General features: G+C 31.9%; 1 protein-coding gene across 2 annotated transcripts in view; it reads left to right on the forward strand.

Annotated features, from left to right (window-relative positions):
* Window positions 1-20,957, forward strand: part of LOC143045529 (choline O-acetyltransferase-like) — an 81,569-nt gene that overhangs the window by 15,236 nt on the left and 45,376 nt on the right. Inside the window, exons 2-3 of one of the 2 annotated variants that reach the window (XM_076218106.1) lie at window positions 4,493-4,588; window positions 8,426-8,467. The exons of the other annotated variant lie outside the window; for it this stretch is intronic. The gene's annotated coding sequence lies outside the window, so the exon portion shown is untranslated. The remainder of the gene's footprint in view (window positions 1-4,492; window positions 4,589-8,425; window positions 8,468-20,957) is intronic. 2 annotated transcript variants of the gene reach the window in all.

The following is a 20,957-nucleotide window of genomic DNA, read 5'->3' on the forward strand; positions in this document are numbered from 1 at the left end:
TCATTTCTTAAAAAATATTTGTTTAGCAAAAAAACTTCTTTTTATTGGACCTCTATGATAGCTTATGCAAGATTTTTTCATGATTTATTATTGATGTATTATTAAAAACTGTTTAACCTGGTAGTGTGGTATCAATGCATACCAATAAATTACGCGGGTTTTATGGGTGCGGGGGACAGTTCCTAGATGATGTTATAAAGTACTGTGTTATCTTTTTTTTAAGACCTCTCTCGAACTCCAAGTATAACAGATATACATTTTTTAGGCATCATCAGTTTGTTATGATTCGTGTAATAAGGTTCATTTACATATCCCCTAGTTTTGCAAAACTATTAACCGACTCAAAACTGTTATTAATATATATGAACAAAAATCTTGAGAAATTAAGATTCAAAAACATTACTTAGTTCAACTAATGTTGGTAGCTTTTGTCAATTTTTAAATTTTTTTCTATATGGCAAGTCACCAAGACTGAGTTAAACCTGTTCTGACATAAAATATGATTAGTGTGGTCTACAGTTAATTTTTTAAAAATCGTTTGAAAACACTTGTTTTTTCTACCTTCAAATGCAGATAGCCATATGTTGTTCTTATGATGTACCACTGACCGAGTTCTACCCCGCCAATTCAGTGATTGTCGCTTGTTGCGGTGTAACATATTTGTTTTTTCGTTCATTATATTTTGTACATAAATAAGACTGTTAGTTTTTGCGTTTGAATTGTTTTACATTTGCCATTTTGGAGCCTTTTATAGCTGACTATGATGTATGAGCTTTGATCATGGATCCATAGTTGTCTAACTTCTTTTAATTTGGTCTCTTGCGGAGATATCACATCTTATTTTTATATAAGACAGATTTTTTTGCACAATATTACTTTTCGTGCTCGTAAACGTAATTGATTTGGGTTTCAACTGTTTAAGTCAGTGTTTCATACAGCTTGGAATTTCCAAGAGAGGGACGAAAGATACCAGAGGGACAGTCAAACTCATAGATTAAAAATAAACTGACAACGCCGAGCCTCAAAATATAAAGGCAAACAGACAAATAATAGTACAGCAAACACAACATAGAAAACTAAAGATTAAGCAACACGAACTCCACCAAATACTGGGGTGATCTCAGATGCTCCGGAAGGGTAAGCAGATCCTGCTTCATATGTGGCACCAGTCGTGTTGCTTATGTTATTACAAATCCGTTAAATAGTCTATTTCGGTAGGCCACATTCATGAAAGGGAAGGAGATTGTAGTTACGACATATCCGATATTAGCTGTGAAACGTTTATTCCATAACGGCCAACCAACTCGTGATGGCGCAACTTCCAGCAATTTTGTTCCCAGTATTAAGATAAAAAAAAAGTGCTATAAAAATTGTTTTGGATTTAAATTTCTCTTCGTTGAGACTTGGATTTTCCCCTGTGGTATAGTTATACTATTTATAAGTTCAAAACTGGTTAGTGAGAGTAGTTGTATAACGAGTATAAATATAAATGGGTAAAATATGCACGTGAAATACTTTGGCGGTTGAAAAGGTGGGGTCCCGTTATATTATATAAAGACTATTTGTGGGTGTCATTTATCGAAAGTGCACACAGTAATTACGACAGTTTGCAGTTTATTGTGTCATAGCAATGTATATGATTATACTTTGTTTTATTTCAGTTAATTTAAATGTATTGGACAAATGTGTTTGTACTTATAATATTTTGGTTTATAATGTTATTAAACATTGCTTACTAGAGCAACTAAACCTATATTTAGAGTTTTGTTTTATTTAGAATGAAATTCAAAACAGTGTGGCTGTGGCCATTGATTGACACATTAAATTCATCCATTGACTGGGACAATTTAGGTGAACGTTTGTATGTAACGACCACTGCTCACTATATACTTTTTAAAGACACTTAAACTATGGGGTCACCAGAGGTTCTCAACACCTTAATAAAGTAATTCGAAAAATTAATCAGAAATAACACGATGTTTTGATTTATATCAATTATATAAATCAAAACATAAAGGTTATTCCTGATTAATTTTTCGAATTATTTTATAATTAAAGGCGTTAAGAAACCTTTGGTGACCCCACAGTTTAAATGTCTTTCGTAGGTACGCCGTGAACAGTGGTCGTTACAGACAAACGTTCACGTAAATTGTCCCAGTCAATGGATGAATTTAATGTGTCAATCAATGGCCACAGCCACACTGTTTTGAATACCAAGGATTTAGTAAAGAAATGTTTTAAATTCGGACGAGCATGGCGAGGGAGAATTTAACTATAGCTTTTAAGATAATGTACAGAATGTTGGTAATTTTATTCCTCAATATCAAACCGCAGAGCTGATTCTGACCAAAATGACTAGTTTATTAGTTAACCAAATGAAGTTCATACTACATCACATTAGATTAATGTCGTGCAAAATCTGTGCATTTAGGTTTAAAGAAATAACATGTTCTACTGGAAAGTAATCATCTCGTCCGGAACAAATACAAATCTTACTTGAGGAACCATTTCACCGTTGAATAAACAAATTTATTCAATGTACAATGATAAAATCGATAGAGTTCTTATCTCGGATCAAAAACGGCTTCAAGCGCATCAAAGTAGATCAATTGAAAATATCTTAGCAGAGTTTATGAGGATCTTTAACTTTACTAATTAAATCAACAAGCAGTGATTCTAATTATGGCTTTTGTCATTGGAATTGTGATAAGGCTTGTTCTGTTTGGCAGTTCAAGCGATGTTTTTGGAAATCATTGTGCTAATATGTAATAAAAATTTAAAAGATCATATTTTTAGAGATATTTTTTATTAATTAATTGGAAATTTCATCAAAAAGTACAAAGGAGATGGATGCATACAACTTCAGGTTGCTGTATGTCATTCAACAGAGAGCAAAACGCATGCCCTAAAGTAAGGTGAACACAAGTGAAAACAAGACAGAAACTGACGACAACCATGACCACACAACCTTGGTTTTTGTGTATAAAAGTAAGACAGGCACGTAAAAATGAGTCGGAATTAAGCATATTATTTAGCCATTAACCACCCTTTACTAACACATTTATGTGCTGTTTACATTACACAATAAAACAAACTTTTATACTAGACTTATCCGATTTCCACAAAGCACATAAACAACTAGGATTAACTTTGATTGCAAATGAATTCAAAAAAATATATACTTACAAATAAATAAAATTTCATACTTGCATTAAAAATACAAATATATATTCAATAAATACCAATTCAAGGATATAATAAGTAAATCGTCATTGTGACATTGCATTGTATCCTACAAAATATGACAGTTTTGCATATATTTTTTTCTTTACGTTGTGTTTTCTCCTTGATGTTTTCTTTCTTTTACAACCACCAAGAGATCGTAATCTTGTTTAATTCACAAAAATAAGAACTATATCTTAAAGTCTCATCCGATAGTAATTATATAGAAGTTTTTCTATAGACATGTTAATGATATAGCACAGGTAAAATAAAAAAATCTCACCTAAAAGGCACGTATCTCATCATCAGACTAGAAATAGAAAATAATGCTATTTATGATTTGAAAAAAAAAATCACCAAAGTTACCAGACTTGTAATTTGGTACACCATATAATTTTTTCGTTTATATAAGAATCGCAGATAATAAATCCTATAACTTAATATGTCTTTAATGTTTACATGTTTGCCATGAATTTCGGAATTTTATTTATATGTTTTATGTTTCATAGCAGAGGTAATTTTCAAAAGACTGAATATTACTGGAAGGTTCAGTGTGCTGCAAAAAACTCGTTCAACTCACAATTTTTATTTGATCGAAGTACCTGTACCGGTTAAAAAATAATGATCCTTCATTAAGGATTCTAATGATGATCGTTTTGTCGCAATCGACAAATATTTATCAAGAAACCATGAAGATAGATTTACTCTGGATTTCTAATTGTTTACCAATATAGTTTCTCTGTAATCTTTTGTTTTGTGTTCGTTTATAATATCGAATGTATAACATTTATCATACATATATGAGAATCACCAAATCTTTCTTATACTAATTATAGTTTTGAATTTTTCTCCTGCATATATGGATTGTTGATTTTTCTCTTACTTCGATCATGTGTTGTCTTTTGTTGTTGTTGATATAATGGGTTCTCATTGCACTATCGGTACGTGTTTCTACTAACTTGCTTACTAGTATATTGTATAAAAAAATAAAAATCGACAGTTTAATGCAGCAACATAAATTTGGACCATTTGTACTTTCATACCTTTTTCAGTTTATCACAAAAACAAGAAAACCATCACATATGCTTTGTTGTGAAGTTTTTTTGGTTAGCCAGGATTTTACATAGTAGAAAAAGACGTATTGATTCTGTTTTTAAGTAAAGAGAAAAGTGAGATGGTCTACACGAACTTGTTTCCTATGACTGTAATTGCTTTTGATTTTGAACAACTTTGGATCGAATCTGAAATACTTATTTCTTCTACTTCGAAGGCTTCCCAAAAGAAAAAGTACAGACTGAAGGAGACAAGGGAGAGCAACAACGCATACATTAACATGGAATAACAGTGTTATATGTAAAGACTAAAGGTAACTTTTTCTTGGAATATACGGATTTTACTGTGAATTATTTTCGGAGGAATCAATCAAAATGGTGTCGTTTAGTTTGGATTTTGTGAGAACTAAAGCGGGGGACTTAATGCAGACCGCCAACGATAAAATTCAAAATCCAGTATCCCAGCGTCGACTGGTTCTTATTATAGTGTGTATTGCACTTCTACTAGATAACATGTTATATATGGTTATCGTTCCTATTATACCTATATATCTACAAGACATGTTTAGCAATGATGAGAGTAAAACTACAGCTATACCATATATAGACAATGTAACATCAATGTATAATTATTCTTATCTGTATAACAAAGACAATCACTGGAATAAAACACTAACAACAACTACAACAAAAGGTCCACTCGATATACCACCTCCACCAATTAATTATGGTGAAGGTGGGGGTGCTATTGGTATACTTTTTGCTTCTAAAGCTATTATGCAACTAATGATAAATCCATTTACTGGTGCTCTCATAGACAGAATTGGATATGACAGACCACTGATGATAGGTTTAACCATTATGTTCTTTTCGACAATTGTTTTCGCGTTTGGAAATTCGTATGCAGTTTTATTTCTAGCTAGAAGTCTTCAAGGGGTTGGATCGGCTTTTGCAGATACATCAGGCTTCGCTATGATTGCCGACAGATATCGGGAAGATTCAGAGCGAACAAAAGCACTCGGAATAGCTCAGTCATTTATATCATTTGGATGTCTTGTAGCACCACCTATCGGGGGTGTCCTCTATCAGTTTGCAGGAAAAGTTGTTCCATTCATTGTCTTGGCGTCTTTTTGTTTAATAGATGGTATTCTTTTGTTATTCGTGATGAAACCATTACGTCAGGAAAGGCGTATGACTTCAAAAGAAGATCGCCCAAAAGGAACACCAATATATCGACTACTGATGGATCCTTATATTTTAGTAGCAGCTGGAGCACTAGCTATGTCAAATGTTGCATTAGCATTTTTAGAACCAACTATTGCTATGTGGATGGAAGGAACTATGCAAGCCACACAATGGCAAATCGGTCTTGTTTGGTTACCATCATTTCTTCCTTACCTGGGAGGTGTTTATTTGACTATAACGATTGTAAGGAATTTTCCTCGCTACCACTGGGTAATTTGTTGTGTAGGCCTGGTTATTGAAGGTGTAAGTTGTTTAATAATGCCATTTACGGAGGCATTTTTTGTAGTGTTGTTCCCAATAATGGGGATTTGTATTGGCGTCGCATTAGTTGATACAGCAATATTACCGCTTCTAGGATACGTTGTAGATGTACGATATGTGTCGGTGTACGGTAGTGTATATGCTATTGCTGACATTTCTTATTCGTTAGCATATGCACTAGGTCCTATTGTGGCAGGTCAGATAGTTCAAACAATAGGATTTACATGGTTAAATGTGGGTATTTTTCTCAGCAATATACTTTATGCTCCCTTATTGTACAAATTAAAGAACTTTTACGACTATACACCATTTACCAACGAATGTGATGTTCTTGTGTCTGATCCTCCATCTAAACATTACAATACATATCTTCAAAACGGCTCGATCACAGACGGAAAAATGTCGGAAGTGGGCGCCATCAATGGAGAAAATCACTTGAAAGTGACAAATGGAAAAGCGATGCACGCAAAAAATGGTTATCACGCTGACTCGGAGGAAATAGACTACTTTGAAGCAAAACCATCAGAACCATTTTCCTTTTACAGTCGACATTAAACATTTATCTTAACATTATTGATAGAATTGTCGTGTTGTTCTAGACTAAATCTTTGCTATCATAACGCTCAGACATTATGTTCAAAACCTGATATCGTTACTATTCCATAAACGTAGAGGCTTGCTATAGATAATGTCAATATTTTCTCCAGAAACACAAACTTTATTTTACCATTAGGTGCTCACTGTGCCCTGATACGTTTAAACATAGTATTTGTTGTTTTAGACATAAATTGACTACATAGACATTGTATTGTCTTCTCATTCTAGAATTACATTGTCCAAAAATGATAAGACAAAGTAGAATTGTTTTCGTTCTGTGAATAATTACAAAAATAAAATAAAATGCATACAAACCAATTGGTTATCGTTCGATAAATACAGTTGAAGTTTTGACACATTTTTAGTTGGAATGCTTAATATTTAAATATATTTTTATTGAAGTTAAATGTTTTCAAAACTGAAGACTATTTGTTCAAATCACACTTTACCAAAAGAGTATCTTTAATTTATAGTATATAAAAACAATAGGGTATAAAAAAATCCACAAACGAAAGAGCAAGTTGATAACTCAACATAACAAAATCGAGATCAAAAGAAATGGATTAACCCCACTACTAGTATTTGATCATGTGCCTGTCCAAAACCAAGAAATTCGTCAGTAATAATATTTTGTTAAATTTTGATGTTGTTTGGTTACTAACCACGATAATTTAGCATTGATGAGTGATCTTCGTAGTCTCTGCTCTATTTATTCACAACAGATTTTTATGCACGTTTCTGATCGTCTAAATAGTCAACAAGTTTAAGAAGCTACCCACGACGTATCGTCAACATCGACATCAAAATATCTAACAAAAGGACAACTATTGACAAAGTGTCTGATTTTTGACAGGCACATTTATCGGGTTTAAAAATTTTTCATCCATCTTCCTTTTAAAAAATGAAGCTGCTGCTCTATTCGGATATTCGGGGTTTTCTCGTGTAATCCAAAACATTTCTACACTGATATCCAACCATATTTTGTTTTAGAAGAGTGGTCATGAAGTTAATTTAGTTAAATTTTGATTACTGACAAAATGTCTGCCATTTTCAAAATAAATATATAAAAAGACATTTAGCTGTTGTTCTTAATGTGAATAATTATGTGTATTTCATGTGAGAAACATTGAATCTCAAATATTGAAACTCACATTTCATGTACATAAACTACCATGATAATTGTCTATACCACCAATAGCTGTAGAAAATCTTATACCAAGCATAGTATACGCCCAAAAAGTGTACTAGGGCTTTGTTTTACATTTATGATAAACAATGGGAATTGAAATCGAAAACTTTTACGCTCACTATCACGAGTGGCTGACTGAATAGCTGTGTCAATGCAACGATTCACTAGCGAAATGTTTCTGCAGTCCTAGTAATTTTGGAACCTGAAAAGTCGAGTGACCTGTAGATCTACTGATTGTATCATCATCCCTTTCTTAACATTGTAACACGTGTTGGGTGAAGTATGCTACAAGGAGATACTTACTCTGTCGGTTGACCTATTTTCGCTCGTTTTAAAGTTCATAAATTAACTCCATTTGTGATTATAACTTTATTTACATCTTTTAAATTGATTTACGACTATTGTTGTGTTTAATATTTAGGGACCCTTTCGTTTTATTGGTTGACTAACTGGAGCGTAGTTGCTAGCGGTAACAATCCATATAACCTTAGGTCGGAGTTTCATTCTTACATTGAAGATATGAATAGATTAATGAATATCTTACCACAAGTTCCATTATTGCGTTCTCTGCTAAATGTATTGTCTATTAAGACCACTTTTTGTAAATTGTCCAATTTTCAAATTATGTTTACAAATATACCTTTGGGAAATTCAGTGGAATCGCAAACGAAAACCTCCAGGATACGTCCTAATCAGCAACGTTCTTTCATTGAAACACTATATATAAATAAGGAGGTGCGCTATGATCGTCAATGAGACAAACTGTTCCTTCTTTTTTATTTCCCGAGATCTCTATCGCCAATAACTGCATTATTCAATTATTTCTATTTATTATTTATTAATTTATTTTGGCTTTCAGAATAATCAAGATATAACGTGTACGTATAGTTTGGATTTACAGGTATGTAATGCACCCAATTATAAAGTGTTATTATACTCCGGCAAGGTTTTCCGTACTAACAAATGTTGTTTAACCCCGCCGCATTTTTGCGCCTGTGAAAAGTCAGGAGCCTCTGGCCTTTGTTAGTCTTGTATTATTTTTAATTTTAGCTTCTCGTGTACAATTTTGAGTTTAGTATGGCGTTCATTATCACCGAACTAGTATACATATTTGTTTATATTAGCTGAAGGACGCCTCCGGGTGCGGGAATTGTTCGCTGCATTGAAGATCTGTTGGTGACCTTCCGCTGTTGTCTGTTCTATGATCGGATTGTTATCTCTTTGACACATTCCCCATTTCCATTCTCAATTTTAATTGTGTTTGTTTTCTTCTCTTCGCACTAAATATATATTATTAAGCTCTTTGTGGTCAGGTAGATTGTCGTTTACCGTATCAACGTTTGCCTAGAACTTCTGATTAAGATCACTACCGAAAGTAGAGGTCTGATTCATATATTGGTCTTTTCCACAATATAGACATACCACTAATACTTCTTTTTGCTTTAGATGGTCGAATTGAAACTTGACAAACTTGGTGCTTATCTTATCGACCCACCCGGTGAACTTCCTTTCAGAATTCATAATAATTCATTAGTTTGTGTTTGTTCCACTGATTTGTATTAATTGCTTTGCGAAATTAGAACATTTGTAAACTTCTGTTGCCTTGATTATGTCCAACTTATGTTATTGACTACGGAAGAAAAAAAAAGGTAACATCTAACTAAAAGGGAAATATTTTTCTTTTGTCAAAACAATTATAATGTTAAGTATTTTACTCGAAAACAATACGTAGATCTACAAAGACGTATATATTGGAGGCAAATTGGAAAGGCATTGGCAATTATTTTTGCTTTTCTTCTACATTGGCTAAACAATACCACATAACTGTAAGTGTCCAACACAAAACCATCTTATTCTCTATTGAGATAATATAATATCTAGTAACAACAATAACACATGTCCTATGTTCATATAAAGGAATGATTTACGCATTATGTAGAAAAGTATTAGAGGAAAGATTGCAGATACCTCGCTTTAATACATTTCCAATAGCAAATACATTGATCTTCGTTGATATGCAATTTGTATTGTAAAGCATGTTACTAGCTTTTATTAACTTTTTAAAAACTATTATTAAGTATATGTTACTCACCATAAAATAGAATAAGTATATCTAAAAACACTTATCAATGACTTAGATATGGGTTTTTAGGCATACGTATTCTATTTTATAATCATAATGTGCAATTTTTACGTATTATGAAATGAGGCGTTCTTGTTAAGTTGAATAATTTGGAACAGCATTAAACATGCAAAATGTGAATATGAAAATGCGAATTATAATATTTCAATCTAAGTAAAAATAATTGTCAAAATAAAAACCCTTCTCTACAAAAGGCAATTTGTTTTTTAATTGAATGATAATCAATCAAGATAAGCATTAGAATGAAATATTGCTATTTTTCATGTGAAAAAATGTAAACTGCTGTTTAAAATGTGTAAACCTGAAATGAATAACAATACGTTTGAGAGAGTGAAATTTATGCTATATATTACTGACCAAAAATATCTAAAGTCTTTATCATGATGGAAAAATGTTATGAAATAAAATAAAAGCTTTGAATATATCATACAGAGTGGAAAAATACTTCCAGAAAAATATGCCAATAACTTTTTCCAATGATAAACGTTGGATCAATAATTAATTTCTACCCAATTCATCAGATAACCTCAGTTAAAACTGCACAGATAATTGGGAATATTGGCAATTTTGAATTGACAAAATCAGCGGTTTCTGAAAGTTTTTAATGCTGATATAAAGAACTATCGACATTCCTCAGGGTTTTATTATTATATCATGCACAATGAAATATTTTATGTTATTGGATTACAACGTTTGTTTTTGTCATGTTTAGGAGATAAACAACCTTTGATTAATGCAAGGATATCGTGCTCGCACTTGTTTTCTTCATTCCGATTAAAAGACATATTTCATCAAAGTATCAGTACAAGTCAGTCGGTAAAGTTTTGCATTAGATTGCTTTATACGCATCATATAAAAGCCAAAATTCACTGAAAGAAACAAATAAATCGGTTTCACATCTTATTAATTTCAGTTTGAGCAATACACTTAAATCCCGCAGCCTTTTATGCCAAGAACCGCGCCATGACCGAACAGACTATACAAATTGCCTTTATACATCGTCGATTTATCTTTACTTTACCTGATGATATTTCTTATTTAAATAACGTGTGTTTCGTATCATGCAGTTCTTCACTGGTCAAAATTCAATTATGACGTCAAATTATTGAATTTTCTATTGTAACGTAACGAAAAAGGCAACACTGTACCTGATGAAGTACCACACAAGGTACACATCCTTTAGCAGGTCATTGGAAACAGCAAAACAAAGTATCGATCTCCAAGGCAAACTTAAAAAGGGAAAGTACCGAACTCCAAGGCAAACTTAAAAAAGGAAAGTCCTTAAAAACTGACAAAATGAAATGCTTCCAACAAAAAATTAGATTATTAGTTTGTCAGCATATTGTCTACAAATTATTACAGAAACAAATTATACCAAATCTAATATAACGCGATGTTTTCCCATTCTCGACATTTATTTAAAAAAGAACACAAAACGCTCGACAAGCCTCGCTTTTTTTTAATATATTTCAATATTTCAGTGTAACTACTTTAGCTTGTCAATATGTATATCTTCGTAATAAATTGAAATTAGCCAATCTGAAATTACCAATATCTGAATTTGGAAGACACGAAAAATTATGAATATTATCTTTACTCAATTTGTCAATTTTTTTCGACGTAAAGCTTAATATTAAATTGTTTGCATTTTGTTTAAGTTTCAAATAGTTCGTTTATATACCCGATGGCGTTTGCTTTTTGTTGCACTTCAGTGTTCCTGTTGTTCCAATGTTTTCCTTTTATAGTTGACGTGTTTCTCTCGGTTTTAGTTTGTAACCCGGATTTGTTTTCTCTCAATCGATTTATACTTTTGGACACCGGTTAACTACTGTTGCCTTTATCTATGTTCATATATCCAAGATTTATCATGCAAAATCTTTTCTTTCCTGGCCGGGATACGAAATCATGCTAATGAGATATAGTGGCACCAAAACACCCTGCACTAATATGCTTGACTCGCTAGACCACTCAACTACATAATCCAGTCCAACAATGTTAGATCTGTAAATTTGCGGCAAGAAATGTTTTTTCAATTCACCATTCAGAATACCTGTGAGAGTAATCTTTGAAAACGTTTAATTCTTGAATGGTCAGAATTATTATGTTCAGAACTGAAATCACAAATGTTCAATGAAAAAAGTAAATGAATTTTAAAGAATAAGAAGGGTCCTTTTCTGTTCTGATAGTTTCGAATATCCTTTAATCGATGTTAGTACCATATGAAGATAACCTTAAACAGCACTGAAATGCGTCGTAGTCTTAAAAGGCTGTCATGCCAATTCAGAGCCTAGGTAGTTGAGTGGTCTAGCGAGTCAAGCATATTAGTGCAGGGTGTTTTGGTGCCACTATATCTCATTAGCACGATTTCGTATCCCGGCCAGGAAAAAAAAGGAAAAAACATTTCTTTCCGCAAATTTACAGATCTAACATTGTTGGACTGGATTATACACACACACACACACACACACATATAAACCCAAAAATTTACCAGGGAATCTTAGTTTGGCGAAATAAATTATACATGTAGCATTTACCAAATTAATACAACACATAACTACACACAGTATAATTTCATTTACAAAGGTTATAACAACTATATGCACACACCATTTAAATACACACAGTATACATAGATCATTAGATAGCAGAAGGTAGTATGAAACATATTACAACACGTTAGATCTTAATGTATGTGCTCGAAATATAAGTTTAGTAATACCCCAAGTTACATAGTTCTCTAAGATTATTTAAGCTCATTTATTGTATCTATTTAAAGAGCTTTGACCATCTTAAAATGTTTAACACTGAAATAGACAAGTTTAACTTGCTGTTGAGTATCTATTCATTGAATTTGAGTGCAGAGTTTTTGACATTGCTATCGCTAAATGTGTTAATTTCTTATAACGTTAATTCATCAAAATACTATACTATGACGCTCATAACCGAAACAAAAAAGTAAATCACAAAAATACTGAACTCCGGGGATTATTCAACGGAAAGTCCCTAATCATATGGCGAAATCAAAAGATAAAACACATCAAACGAATGGGCAATAACTGTCATAATCCTAAATTTATTTACTGTTTTCTTGAAAATACTAGACTATTTTTGGCATCATTTTTTAGAAATATAAGAAATTAAAAACAAGAACATGCCTTATTGTCCCTTAGAGATATAAGATAATTTTTATAGCGATTAAAAATCAATGGTTGTTTTGCAAAAACAAAATATTGGTGTCCAGGTGTGTCCCATTAATCAGTGAACCAACCATGATATACAAAAAAAGTACCAGGCATTACATAGTTCCGAAATTCGTGACAGGGTTATCGTTTCAGTTTATAAATGAATGCTTATAATACACAAATAAGATCTGTATACTATATATTTACGGGATGATAGTTGATACATTCTTCTTAAATAATGAATTGCTTTCGGGAATGAAATGAATTCCCAACTGACATCGGGAAAAAAGGAAGCCATCATTAATTTAACTAATAAGCGCTGCATTGTAGACATTCTATACTTGTTTACATCAAATCAAACTTCAGATGCTTTTAAAAGATCTGCAAATCATAGTCTGTTACGATTTCCATATTTATCTCTTTCCAATGCACGGAAATAGATCGTGTAAAACTGCTCTTTGCACGATATTTTAATCGGTTATTGTCAGCAAAGCCTTAATTAACTCCATTAGCCATTTTATTTCTTAATGAACATCTGTTTGCAGGTAAAGCTTTAATTCATTGTGCAAATCACCAAAGTGTCTCTGATAAAACGTTTTAATGTGTTAAACATGCCAGTAACTAAACCGTTAAGCTCACTTTTTGTAACATTGATTGAAAAACTCAGGAAATTTGCATGGTGACCTTTGTTTGCATGTTAATAGTTGAAAATGATTACGAAATGAAGTCGTTGATAAATTAACAATCCGATGCAGTTATTGTTAACATTCGTTTTTATTACCAGAAAATGCAATCAAAACACAGAACTGTAAATTTGATCGTGTTAATTAAATTTTCAGAAAACAGTGAAGGTTTATTTTTTCATCTCTGACAATGATTCTTTTTAAAGAATATTACATTCTAAGCCTGAAGTTATGATAATAAAACAGCATACAAAATTGTAAACGCGGCAACACAGAGGACATGTTTTGATCTTGTTTGGGAAAATTTATTGACAAATATGATACTTTTATTATTAGATCTTTTCATTTTCTATTTATTGATTTGCTAATAACATGTTTTTAATGTTTTTTATTTACACATATACTTAGGGCATATAACAATTACAGTTTGAATTCTATTCATTTTATATGTCATTACTGTATTAAAACTATCGCAATGGAATGTAAGAAACAATGATTTTATCAACAAATAAAGTATTTGTTTTTCATTCATTATTTAAAAAAAAATAGGGCCTTTAATTTTCGTGTTTGAAATATTTAATATTTGTCATGTCGGTTTTATTTTTTGCTGACTATGTAGTATGTTGAAGGCCGTATGGTGGTCTATAGTTGTTGATTTCTGTTTCAATTGGTCTTTTGTAGAGAGATGTGTCATTGGTAATCATAGATATAGGAAGATGTGGTGTGAGTGCCAATGAGACAACTCTCCATCCAAATAACAATTTAAAAAGTAAACCATTATAGGTCAATGTACGGCTTTCAAAACGGAGCCTTGGCTCAAACCGAACAACAAGCTATAAAGGGCCCCAAAATTACTAATGTAAAACCATTCAAACGGGAAAACCAACTGTCTAATTATATAAAAAAAAAAAAAAAAAAAAAAAAAAACGAGAAAAAAAGAAACACGTATAAATTACATAGACAAACGACAACTACTGTACATCAGATTCCTGAATTAGGACAGGTGCAAACATTTGCAGTGGGATTAAACGTTTTAATGGTACCAAACCTTCTCCCTTTTTCTAAAACAATAGCATAACATCACAACATAGAAAAACACACGATAAAATTTCAATTGGCAGGCTTAACTCAATCAAAAAACGTAAATTAATACACTATGAACGAATAAATTTGATCTGCGATATCTGAATGCAAAGTTAATAAATTATTAGGGACAAACATTCAAGGCCAAAAAGCAAACAAGAAAGTCCAAACAAAGCCATGGCAATACACCACTGCGAAATATTTAACCTTTCGAAAATAATCACTTATGAAATAACATTAACGGTACCAATTTTCCTGCACCAGATGCGCATTTCAACAATACATGTCTCTTCAGTGATGCTCGTGGCCAAAATATTTGAAATCCAAAGCTTATATAAAAGATGAAGAGCTATAATCCAAAAGGTCCAAAAAGTATAGCCAAATCCGTGAAAGAAATCAGAGCTTTGCATGAGGGAGATACATTCCTTAATTTATAAAAATTTCTAACATTTTGTAACAGCAAATTTTAATAACACAAAAAATCCGTATTTTCATGCCTGTACCGAAGTACTGGCTACTGGGCTGGTGATATCCTCGGGGACTAACAGTCCACCAGCAGAGGCATCGACCTTGTGGTAGAAAGAACATTAACGGTACCAATTTTCCTGCACCAGATGCGCATTTCGACAATGCATGTCTCTTCAGTGATGCTCGTGGCCAAAATATTTGAAATCCAAAGCTTATATAACAGATGAAAAGCTATAATACAAAAGGTCCAAAAAGTATAGCCAAATCCGTGAAGGAATCAGAGCTTTGCATGATACGTTTGATTGATATCGTTGTACCGCAAAGCCATTTATTGCCGAACCGTTTGGTTTCTGTAGATGTTCAATTTCTACTAAAATAAAGGAAAATCGGCTTTCCATAGATGATTAACGTTTATATCCACGTTTCGTTGATTTGTTTTGTCTTGTACATTCATCCCGCATAAAGTCATTCCCATTTCTCATAGTTACTATATCTTTATAAAAGAATATGCAAATTTTAAACCTTATAGATACTACATGATAAAAAAAAATACACGTTTGTCGCTTTGTTATACTATACGTACGAAAAGAGAAATAAAAAAAACAAGTTTGGTTTTGTAAGAATTGCAACTGTCAAGTCTCTGGCACTTCATTTGATAAATCAAAACAATGTTTGCAATAAAACTGATGTCATAATCCAGTTATAAGCTCTGCCTGATTGAAACGTCAAATCTAAGTGTGAACATTGGCTGTTGATTACTATTTTGTTTTAAATAACCTTCAATCTAGTTACCTAAGTCATAATAGTATTTCCTTAAACATTAAGATGGAAATTTTCAGGTTTCCATATGGGACTTTTTATATCTCCGTTGTAATTAAATGAGCGTAGAACTTGAAATAACATCGTATCTGTTACGTATGCCTGTCTTTCGTCAGTCAATACATAACTTGTCATAGAGCTTAAAGCTTGTGATCTTTTAATATGCTATCGTATCATATTTGATATCACGACGCTCATTGACGAATGCTATTAACTTGCAATATCAAGGTTTTTAATTGTGCTATTAAATATTCATTAATCATGTATTTCAAGCAGATTCCCTTATTTAACAGAACGCTATTTCCGGGATTATTTTGTTTTATGGTCTACAAAATCGTCAACATTTACGTGTCGACAGTGAACAAAACCAAATGAAGTTATATTAAACCCTTGTTTGATTACTTAGTGTGTTGATGAAGTGACATTTATTTCAATCTTCGACATTGTACTTACCACTTCTATGAAAGATGTATGTTTCAAGGCGCGGATGGATATTGATTTCTGTAGAAAGGGTGTAATATACATTAGAAGTGGTTCTTTATTTGTCAAACTACGCGATAATTAATTCGATCATTCCTTCAATCAAACTTCAATGAGTTCCGTAAACAGCCAAAAATCTCAGCGTCTGTCGACACTTTAATACTTGAAACACGCAAAAGCTGTCAGGGAACGTAGTAAGTGGAAGGGAAATCCATGTTGTATAGCAATTTAAGGTGTACAATACGTCTTAAAACCTTCTCTTGATAGATTTATAACAAACTTTAGAGAAAATAACTTTGTAAATGGGAAAGTATTACGGAATACAATTATTTACAGTGTGACCTAATTATGAATAAATAAAAACAGGAGGTTGATGCATATCACGTAAATACACAAATAGGAAAGCATTCCATGGATTTCTTTAACCTTCCCGTTTCAAAAGGAAGTTGTTACATTTGTAATTAGGGAAAGAATAACTTGTCATTAACAGAAATACAAACCTCTGGACACATACATGACATATATAATCATTGTAGCTCTTCTCTGTAAAGATAAATGCTGGGTAATTCTTATTTTAATTAACTGTATATAAGATATAGAACATGAACTTTGTGTATAGCCAATCGTTACTTTTGAATTCCAATCATCTTCCATGTCTGTTATTGTTCAATTATAATTATCATTCATAACTTTAATGTTACAAAGGTTTAAATTGCAAATATTTTGTCAAACTATTATAGCACCTTCATAAAATCTACACGGAGACAGCTATTTAGAATGATTTCGATGACCATCTCTTTATTCATTTAGTAATATATTGACTTTGACAGACACAGCATTTGCAGAATTGGTAACGGAAACAATGTATGAAGTTTCGCTGACGTTATTTTTTATAAGCCCATAGACATAATTAAGTCATGTAACCGTGACGTCATCAACGTTTTTTTCATGGTTTTCTACGGTTTAAATTGTTATTCAGTGTGCACCAATTTTTTTTATGTTATTTCTTCATAGACAGGAAAAAAATATTACAGTCATTCCTTAATTAACCATTTACGTGCATACATATCAGTATGTTGTTATGTATTTTCACTTGAATATACCCCTGAACTCAAACAATGGTCAAATTCAATAAATCTATAAACGATCTTACACAATGTACGAACCTTATTTTCATTATTTGATGAACATAGTTTAAAATATTGAAAAATAGTTGTCCGAAATATTTTGTCGGTTAACATATTTTGTTAAAATTTCAAAAGAAAGTACACAGCATATGTACCTAAAGGTGAACCTAAATTCGAAACGAAATCATATTGAAATAAAAGAAAATCATTTGAGCAATATTTTCTGTCCAAAATGATTTTGGGTTCCGTTTGCTTTTCTTTACTAACTTTTAATTACCTCCCTGGCCTATCAACTATGTCTCGTGACAGTTATGAAAATACTTCTTACTTCCTGTGAGGAAAAGAAAACGATAAAAGAGAGCATTTGGCTTATGACAGAGTCCGTAAAGTGTCTAGTAATAAATAATTAGCAGGTGCACATAATGAACAATTAGCATTATTCGTTACTCGTAATAACTTCTTTAATTTTGAAAAGCATATTCATAAAATGACTGCTCCCAGCAGTCAGCTCTTCTGTGTTGACATGAATTATCATCGAAATAGTCATATTTATAAATTAACTGTTTTAAAACTTTTACTTTTTGAACTACTTAGGCTTTTCTACCTCAGGAATAGATGAACTAAGATGTATTTGGAAAAACTTTTAGTATCGAATTCATAACAGTGTGGCTATGGACATTGATTGGCGGACTTTTTTTTATCCCATTGACTGGGACAGATTAGGTGAACGATCGTCTATTACGCCCATTGCTAACGACGTCCTTAATATAAACATTTAAACCGTGGGGTCACCAAAGGTTCTCAACGCCTATATAAAATAATTCGAAATACTAATCAGGAATTTGTGTTTTGATTTATATTGATTAAATAAACGTCCTTTACTTGTGTTTTTGTTATGTTTCGACAATCAATTTTCATAAGAAGATATCGCAAAGCCATGTTCTTTCAGAAAAAAGAATGACTTACTAAATGCATGTATTGATTGATTATCTTTTTCGGATTTAACAATTTCGATTGTCGAGTTATGTAATCTTTTAACTTTTATCTGGTCTAATTTTATTTTAGAACGAATGCATAATCCACTTTCAAAAGTTGTGCAAATACGAAACATAAAGACAAAATATACTTCTGCCCTGTCTTTTTCGTACTTGAAAGTTATTGGATAGTAAGAAAGCTATTTGGATTAAACCTTGTGAAATTTGCATGCATTTACGTTATTGTATTGGCAAAATGTATCATTTGGTGTATAAAGGAAACTTAAACCGTTCTGCTATACTGCTACTATACTTGTGAAAAACACTTGGCAACAGAAACGCATTCATCTTATCTATATAAAAAAAAATCGACCCAATTTACATAGAAATGGACGTCTTCGTGCATTTGTGATCGCAAATAAAATATGTTCCGGACCTTATGAGTATTTGGACCATACGTGTATGGTTGGACCATATTAGTATACCCTTATGGTCATGATCTATGCGTATGGTCCAAATACTCATTTGGTCCGGAACACATACATGATATTCTGTGCGTTGTCGGTCGTCTATTAATTTTTTTTCTTTTGTTGATGGATTTGACGTCTTTCTGTGAGTGATTATTTGTTCATGACTTAAAACTTACTTGCAAATAATTTAAAAACAAGACTTGATTTATAAAAATGTCCAAACAAACCATGATTTTTTTTTAAACATACATCACATCCATTGCAAAAGGCTAAAATTCGCCAGGTCTTTAATTTCAACTAAGTGAGTTGACTAAATTAATGTTGCGGACCATTTTCCAATTTCCATGCAGTATCCCTATTTTTTTTCTCGCTCATCTTTTATGTTTGTTTTTTTCATCCCAAGACCTCTTGGAGCTTTCATTCTATAAAGTGTGTATTTTGCTAATGGCCGAAGGCCATACGGGGACCTATAGCTTGATAACGCCTGTTGGTCCCTGGAAAGAATGTTTCTGATTGTCTATCACACTTCATATTCTTATTTTAACATGCAGTTATATATATGATAAGAATGAAAATTGAATTGTCATTGAGACAAAAACCCAACCAAAGAGCAAAAAAAAAAAAGAAAAAAAAAAGCCCAAGGCAACATGTAGATCTTTCGTATCAAGGGAATTGCTATAAATATATTTATTTCAGGTTAATAGTATTAGGCCATACTCAAGTTATAAAATAGATCTTGTCGTCAACTTTTGCAACCAGCTTCTATGTTTCTATAATGCACTGTTCATCTTTTTTGGGCTTCGACTTTTCCATTGGACAGACAATTTTGTTTTCGACTGTTTTAAAAAGATGCATTTTTTTACAAAATCATACAAGTAAGGAGTCTCTAGCCTTTGGTAGTGTTGTATGTTAATTAATTAATGTTTGTTTATTTATTTGTTTAGGAAATAAGTATGACGTACATTTTCACTGAACTAGGACACTTTTTATAATAGTTTTTCGATATCGCTCGGGCAAAAATAATCACGAATATAATGCCTACCCATGCATTGAAAAAACGGGTATAAACTACATAGTGCAGCTTCCAACAAGAATACAAGATTTATTGATTTTCAAAATGCGACCAAAATTAAAAACTTGCTCGCACCTTAAAAAATTCAAGTTTGATTTTCATTGAAATAAAATAATTGTTATGATTTACACACCGTTACTTTTTCCAATATAAATATTCGAACTATTTTGTTTGTTGTTTCCTTTATAAATTTACATCATTTTTAAAAAGACCACGCGTCTTCTATATTTAGAAGACTATAAAAGCGATGTTCATTATCTTTCTTCTGCTGTAAGTTTAATTTAGTTATTTTGTGTCATAATTGCCATCTCGTATGTTTTAAATTTGAATAAAGAAGATTCAGGTTGTCTTATACGTCAATGATACACACAAAAAACACGATAACAAATAAAATAAGGTGCAACATTCATTCTCCATGAAAAGAATACATCACATGGATGTAATTTTTGTAAGAAAAATACCAATTTCGTGAGAAGTTGTGTGTTGGACTTGAAGAGCCAAGGCAAACTGACAAATATCTGAATGAACGAATCGATTTATGGTATATAAAAAAAAACAAAGCCCACATGGTTAGCATTGAATAAATAAAAGGCCACTCTTAAATGATCACAACGTAGAAGTTTTTGTTCTCTTAATCAATAAGATATTTTCTGAAATAACGCGGGTCCCTATTAACTTAAAAGTTTTTTTGTTTTTTTTTACCATGAATAAACTTTTTTTTTTATTATTATTTATTGATATCAGCTCTGGACATTAATATTCTTAAAAGTGAAACTGTTGTAAGTGATGGTATAACAATTATTTAAAATAAATTCCTTAAATGATTTGTGAAAAGAAAGTTTCATTTTATGTATCAGAATTTGTAACAAATGATTATTTAAATCCCCACT

Source organism: Mytilus galloprovincialis, chromosome 9 (assembly GCF_965363235.1).
Source record: "Mytilus galloprovincialis chromosome 9, xbMytGall1.hap1.1, whole genome shotgun sequence".
In the NCBI taxonomy this organism is placed as follows: Eukaryota; Metazoa; Mollusca; class Bivalvia; order Mytilida; family Mytilidae; genus Mytilus; species Mytilus galloprovincialis.